The sequence below is a fragment of the Mus caroli genome, chromosome 14 (assembly GCF_900094665.2).
Source record: "Mus caroli chromosome 14, CAROLI_EIJ_v1.1, whole genome shotgun sequence".
NCBI lineage: Eukaryota > Metazoa > Chordata > Mammalia > Rodentia > Muridae > Mus > Mus caroli.
The window spans coordinates 62517779-62525199 of NC_034583.1; positions in this window are offsets into that span (position 1 = coordinate 62517779).

The following is a 7421-nucleotide window of genomic DNA, read 5'->3' on the forward strand; positions in this document are numbered from 1 at the left end:
AGGCAGAGGCAGAGGCAGAGGCAGAGGCAGAGGCAGAGGCAGAGGCAGAGGCAGAGGCAGAGGCAGAGGCAGAGGCAGAGGCAGATGGATCTCTGTGGGTTTGAGCCCAGCCTAGTATTCAGAATGAGTTCAAGGACAGCCAATGCTATACACTGAGAAACCCTGTCATGAAAAAAAGAACAAAAAACCAAAAAACCAAAAGCCAAACCAAAACAAAACCAACCCAACCCAATCCAACCTGACACAACAACAACAACAACAACAACAACAACAGAATCTATTCCATCCCTGCTGCTCAAAGCAGAATCCATGTTTCAGGGATATGAGCAGCATCTGGGAGCTTATTAGAAATGCAGACTCTCAGGCTCCACCCCAGATGCATGGAGTCAGAATTATCTACATTTTAATAAGATCTCCCATGATTTGTATGCGCCTTAAAGTTTAAAAAGCACTCCAGCTCAAAATGGTTTTCAAATTTTCGTCTGTGAAAGAATCACCCAGAGAGCTTGTTAAAAATGAAAAAAAAATTTAAAAATTAAAAAAAAAAATCTAATTCAGTAGTTCTGGGATGAGGCTAGAGATCTGATTTTTTTTTTAAACAAGATATCCAGTTAGTTCTGACATGGTCCTACCCTGGTGGCACACCTCAAGGTATAGCACATCCAGGATTGGGGCTGGGGCCCCTTAGATGGAGGCCAACCTCATGAGGATGGGGCTTTCTACTCTAAGCAGCAGCAGCCTAGTGCCTAAGAGAGAAGAGGTTTTCTAGGTCAGGGGAGCCTTCCTAGAAGATTAGATACTTTCACTCTCCCCTAAGATCTACACTGAGGCGGGTCCTCTGTCCATTTGTTCTCCACTTGACAATGTCTGCAGTTTTCTGATTTAGATACGTATCACATGGATCGAGATTCATCATTTTCAAGTGTTCAACTCAGTGGTTTTAGTATATTCATTTAGTTTTGCATCCATCCAATATCTAATTCCAAAACACTTTCACTACCTCCCAAAGACACCCCAAACTCATTAGCAGGCGATTCCAGTTTCCTCATGGTTCTCTCACAATGGCTAATTGACTTTCTGGCTCTATGAGTTTGGCAATTGAGGACATTTCCTATCTGTACAGCCATGCAAAGTGTGGGCCTCTGCTTCTACTTCTTTCACTTCTTTCACTTATGGAGGGCGATGTGGGCGTTCCAGATTCCATGTTGCAACAAGTAATCAGGTCTGCAATTCTGATTGTGTAGCCCACTGTGCAAGTGTTTCCTGGGGAGATGAGGGAATGCCTTTTCACTCCAGACAAAGCACCTAAAACAAACCAAAGAGAGGATTTCAGCCATGGCCAGCTTGAACCAAATTATTTACTTTTAATTACAGGGATGTGGGTGAGGGGTTGCCCATGCCCTGCATGGAGCAGCTCAGGAGTGACTATGTGACTCAGGAAAATGCCCACTCAGTAACAGTGACACCATGAGAGTGACAGCACATTAATAGGCTCAATCTTGTGCCTATTGTGTGTAGAGATAGTCACAGCTGCTTTGGGTACCTTACTATCATGCTTGGAAGCAGGGTATCCATGACACCGCCTGTACCTGGGGCTTGATTGGTCTTAAATGTCCTGGAAGGAAGCCCCTCATCTAGTGCCCAAGCTATTAATTTTCAAAGACAGTGCTGATAACACGTTGAGTGTCTCCAAGGGCCACTAGAATAAGAATGGGCCTTCCAGGTCATAGGGTAAAACCTCACTTCTAAGATGAGGAAACTGAGGCACAGAGGGTTCTGGTCACTTGTATAGCCCTTTTGTAATTCCTTGGGATGCAGAAGGGGGATGTAGAAATTGGGAGAAAGGGATGAGGGATGAATGGCAGAGAAATCAAGAAGAGGATGCCATGAGGCATCCATGATCCAGCCTGGAACTTCGTGCCCCTAAGGAGAGAAAAATGAAGCTTCCAACTGAGATTTATATCTGAGATTTTCAAGTTTTCAGAGGAGAGTGCAGAAAAGACACATTTATTGAGAGATGACAAATTCCCTCTTTGCAGATTTATTAGAATGTATGGAGCTGGATCATAGATTTTTTTTTTTTTTGGCAAAAGCCTTAAACTTTTATATCCTATCATAATGGTAAATGGAGTCCAGTAAGCAGTTTAAATTATTCTTGATTAAATACTCCTCCCATAATGTCAGCTACAAGCCCTTGCCCTTCCACTGAGTCTGGGTAGTGGGGGAAATATTGGCAGGCCTCCTGGGAGAAGCAGAGTCAGGGGATAAAAATCTTTACAATGGTAAACAGGTGTTTATTTCTGGCATCCAGGGACCAAACTCTTTTTTTTTTTAAAGCATGGAATGGGTTATGGTCCAATGACCAAATAATCACATTAAGTTGGCAAAAAAATTAAATGTTTGCTTTCATGGTTGAGACTTTAAAACTCAGGGGCATATTTAACGTATGGACAAGTAGATTTTCTCATTATGTATCCTCTCTCATCTTTCCCTTTACTCCAGCTCCAAATGGCTTCTGTATTAGTCCTTAAACATGCCAAGCACTCTGCAGCCTCAGGGCTTTTGCACATCCTACCCCCTCCTAGAAATGTCTCCTCTTAGATATGGTTGTGATTTCTCAGTCACTGTTTCTCCGATGTCTCTTTAAACATCAACAGAGACTTCTGGCTGTTAAAAAAATGGCTGAAGAGGTGAGAGAAGATGGCCAAGCACAATGAGGTAAGGTGAAAATACCTGAAGGAACCCTAACAGAGACTAAGCCTCTCTCTGCAGTGAGTGGGGATGAATGCAGAGACTCATGGCTGCTCATGCTGCTGAGAATAAGGGTTGAGGGCTAAGTCTATGCAGGACATGTATAATATTCCCACAGAAGCTCAGAGAACATCTTGGAGAAGTGAGCAGAAAGAATAGAGGAGCTGAAAGATAGGGGACAGGGCCGTGAAATGTCATCTATGCCAGAGACATTGCCATCACAAGGCCACAGCACCTCTGGGTCCCTGCACTGGACACACACAAGAGTGGTTGTGTCTCTAGTCAGTCATGGATGAAGAAAGCACGCATGTCTCCCCAACCACTCTTTGCTAAATTATTGGTCATTAATAGATTTCCCCTGCCCTATGTGTAGGGTACCATTGTCTTCAATTGTGCAGCACAAGCCCTGCAGAACCACACGGGATCCAATGGCCCATTCCAAGTCATGTTCACATAGATAACTCCAGTTAAACTCACTAGGTCACAAAACAGAACAGGAAGATCAATGAGACTAAGAGATTTAGGGCATGGAGCTGTTGAAAGGTAGGAGGGAGATAAGAGAAGCTGAAGGATGGAGTAATCAGAATGTGTTGTAAGCACATATGAAATTGTCAAAGAACATATTTAACTAATAAAAAATCATGCACAAAAATAGAAAAAATTGTACCTATTGTTTATTTTTCTTCATCTTGTTTTACAACCCAGTCATCCAAAGATTCCAGTAGTTGAAAAGTAGAAAAATTGTTGAGAACATTTCATAAGAGAAAAATCTATTGACTGTGAACAGCTCATGAGAACACATTGAGCATTGTAAGCTAGAAGATGCTATGTCAACACACAGAGGAAATACTTTCTGCCCATATGAGGGCAGTACAGGTTAGAAACATGAGTAACTTGTATGCTCAAATGCTGGATTTCCTAGCCTTTTGATTGTAGCTGGTCTTATGTGTGTTATTGGTGGTGCAGATGTGGTAGTGTATGTGTATGGTGGCATATATGTGGTGTTATACGCGTGCTATATGTGAGTATGATGTGTTGTATGTGTGTGTTGAAGCATATATGGTGTTGTGTGTGTTATGATACATGCATGCTCTGTAGGATGTGTGTGATGCTGTGAGTATAGTGTGGAGCTGTGTTGCTATGTATGTGATAGTTGATATATATGTGGTGGTATGCTTGTGTGTGTGGTCTATTTATGGTGGTATGTATATGGTATTTGTATATACTGTATTATATGTGTGGTGTGTTGTAGATGTATGGTATTGCATGTATAGTGTTGTATATGTTATGTAATATATATATGTACATATATATATATGGCATTGTATATTTTACATCGTATGTATTGTGAATAATATTGTACATGTGGTGTTGTATGTATGGTGGAATGTGGCAGTGTGTATGTGCTCTGTTGTATATGTGGTATTATATCTGTAGTTTGCTGTGAGTGGTGTTATTTATGTATGGTGTATGTGTGTGATGGTGATACATGTGTGGTACTGTATCTGTGGGGTGTTATGTTAGTGGTATTATATGTATAGTGTTGCATGTGTATTATTGTGTGTGTTATTATGTGATATTGTATTTATGGTGTTAAGTATATTGTGGAGTGTGTGTATATGTGTATGGTGTCTTAAGAGTAGTGTTGTATATGTGCTGTGCTATATATGTTGGGTTGTACGAGTATGTATGTGTATGTATGATATATGGACTTGTTGGTGTAGCTGTGTGTGTATATGCATGTATGCCCCCAGCTATGAATATATTTTCCTAATTTCTAAGTCTTCTTGATCTTGAATAGGAATTTTTCATGGTCATTCATGTTGTTTTGTGGACTGCTCATTTATTTCATTGCTGAATAGTACCAGGATACGAGCACAATACAATTTGCTTACCAGATGTCCTACTATTAGGTATTTGGATTTTCCCTCCACTTTGGGGCTATAACAAATGAGGTTGGCAGCAGAGTCAGGATGAATGGGAGGCAAGATGAAGAAACAGGATGAGGAAACTTTTGAAGGAGATAGAGCCATTCATTATGCAGATTGCAGCTACTGTTCTATCACTATAAAGATTTGTCACATTTTTTACTGAAAATATGTGCTGCTTATTATATGGCAATTACACTGCACAAAACCCATCAAAGTTACATCAAAGTGAAAATGATATCTGTGGCTTAGCCATAGTCCAGATCAATGAACTGAATCTGTAGGTCATAGGTAGGGGGTCTTACAGCTAGGAAATCATCAATCTTGTTTTTGGAATAGAAGCATTCCTTAGACACTGCCTGATCTTGAACCTTCTAGAAGTCTAAGTTATCATGGCTAGTAAGAAAGGCTCAAGATCAGCAGTTCTCAACCTATGTTCACAACCCCTTTGAGGATGGAACAACTCTTTCACAGGGGCCATACACCAGATATCCTGTATACCAGATATCTACATTATGATTTACACAGTAGCAAAATTACAGTTAGGAAATAGCAATGGAAGTATTTTATAGTGGGGGTCACGACCCAAGGTCACAGCATTAGGAAGCTTGAGAAAAAGTGCTCTAGATGGTCTTGGATGTCTGGTGACTTCTGCTTTCACAGTCCTACCCTGGTGTAGTGGCTATTCCTGGTTGTCAACTTGACTATATTTGGAATGAACTACAATCCAGAATTGGAAGGCTCACCAGTAACCCTAATCTGGAGGCTGGGATATAGAAGTTTCTGATCTGGATCTTGGTATGGAGATCTTGAGGCATAGTGGCTATAGATTCCAGAAGATTAAGACAGGGAGAAATCTCTGAGTTCAAGGTCATATGGTGGCACACACCTTTAATATGGGCTGCACCTTCTGCTGGAGACCATATAAGGACAGTGGCAGAAGGGAGTCTCGCTCTCGCTCCTTTGCCTGCTTCTGTGTAGGACTGAGTAACTGCTAGATCCTTGGACTTCCATTCACAGCTACTACTGAACCATTGTTGGGAACTGGACTGCAGACTGTAAGTCATCAATAAATTCTTTTGCTATATAGAGACTATCCATAAGCTCTGTGACTCTAGAGAACCCTGACTAATACAGAAGTTGGTACCAGGAGTGGGGTATTGCTGTGATAGGCTTGACCATGCTTTTATTTGAAAGAATGTGGATTTTGGGACTTTGGATTTGGAACACAGTGGAATGCTTTAAACGGGGCTTAGTGGGTCATCCTAGTAGGAATATGGAAGACTTTGTTGTTGGGAGTAATTTGAATTGTGTTCACCTGACCCAAGAGATTTCAAAGGAGAAGAATTTCAGTATGTGGCATAAAGACTGTTTTTGTGGTATTTTGGTGAAGAATGTGGCTACTTTTTGCCCTTTTCTGAAAAGTCTGCCTGAGGCTAAGGTGAAGAGACTTGGATTAATTGCATTAATTGCATTGACAAAGGAAATTTCCAAAAAGCCCAGCAGAGATTTTGTTCTCTGGTTAAGTCTCACAAAGAGAAGTTTGAACAAGCATAGCAAGCTTAGAAAGGAAAAATATAAAATATATGGTTCAAGTATTAAAGGCATACCAGGAAGTGAAATGGAGCAAAATCCTGTGTTCTAGGAGATAACAGATTAAGGGAGTAGGATCTTGGGGCAAGATCCTACCCAGCTAAAGATCCAGGCATGGTTTTACACACCTTTAATCCCAGGAGACAGGCATGCTGATCTCTGCATTCAAGGTCAATCTACAGAGCAAGAACCAGGACAGCCAAGCTTAGGCAGTGAAGGATTTGGAAAACATAAAGCCAGAGATAATGTAATAGTACAAGGGGGTCATGTTCTAATTCCTGTAAGCTGCAGAACTTGGCAGCTTCAGCCATGTGGCTCTGGTTCTAGAGTTAAGAATGGAAAGAACTTAATCCCAGCACTCAGGAGGCAGAGTCAGGCGGATTTCTGAGTTCGAGGCCAGCCTGGTCTACAAAGTGAGTTCAAGGACAGCCAGGGCTATAGAGAGAAACCTTGTCTCCAAAAACAAACAAACAAACACACACACAAACAAACAAACAAACACAAAACAAGAATGGAAGGAATTACTGGGAAAATTGATGCTGGTTAGCTGGAGCTAAAAATTTAGCAATGATTAAGACGAGACCAGCATCACTGAGTTGAAATCTGGGAATTGTTTTCTTGGAGCACAAAGAAGCTGTGTTCCAGAGATAGCCAAGGTTGTACTCCGTGCTGCGGCTGGACTTGGTTATGTGTAAGAGTCACCGAGGTGGTACTGGTTTTGAAGGCATGAAGGTGTCATGAAGAACAGATGAGGCTTGCCACTGTGAAAGGTCATGTAAATATGTTTGGAGAAGGTGTAGCCTCAGCTGTAGTTGATGGCTCAGGACTGAAGGGGTCATGCAAAGGATTTGAGGCTTGGCACCATGAAGAGAGCCTATGAGAGGCTATTGGTGAAGCCAGGTTGGAGTGGAACACCCTTGTGTATTGGAGATGTCAGTACCATGGGACGATCACCAAGAACAGAAGCCATAGTGGAGTGGATCAACCTGAGCTTAGAGTGCTACAGAGGGCAGATCTGGAGAAGTGATGCCAGCCCTTAGGAAGAGCCCAAAAGATGCAATGGTTGTATATTCTTGGGCCAGGGAGTGGCACCATTTGGAGGTGTGGCCTTGTTGGAATAGGTGTGACCTGGTTGGAGTAGGTGTGTCA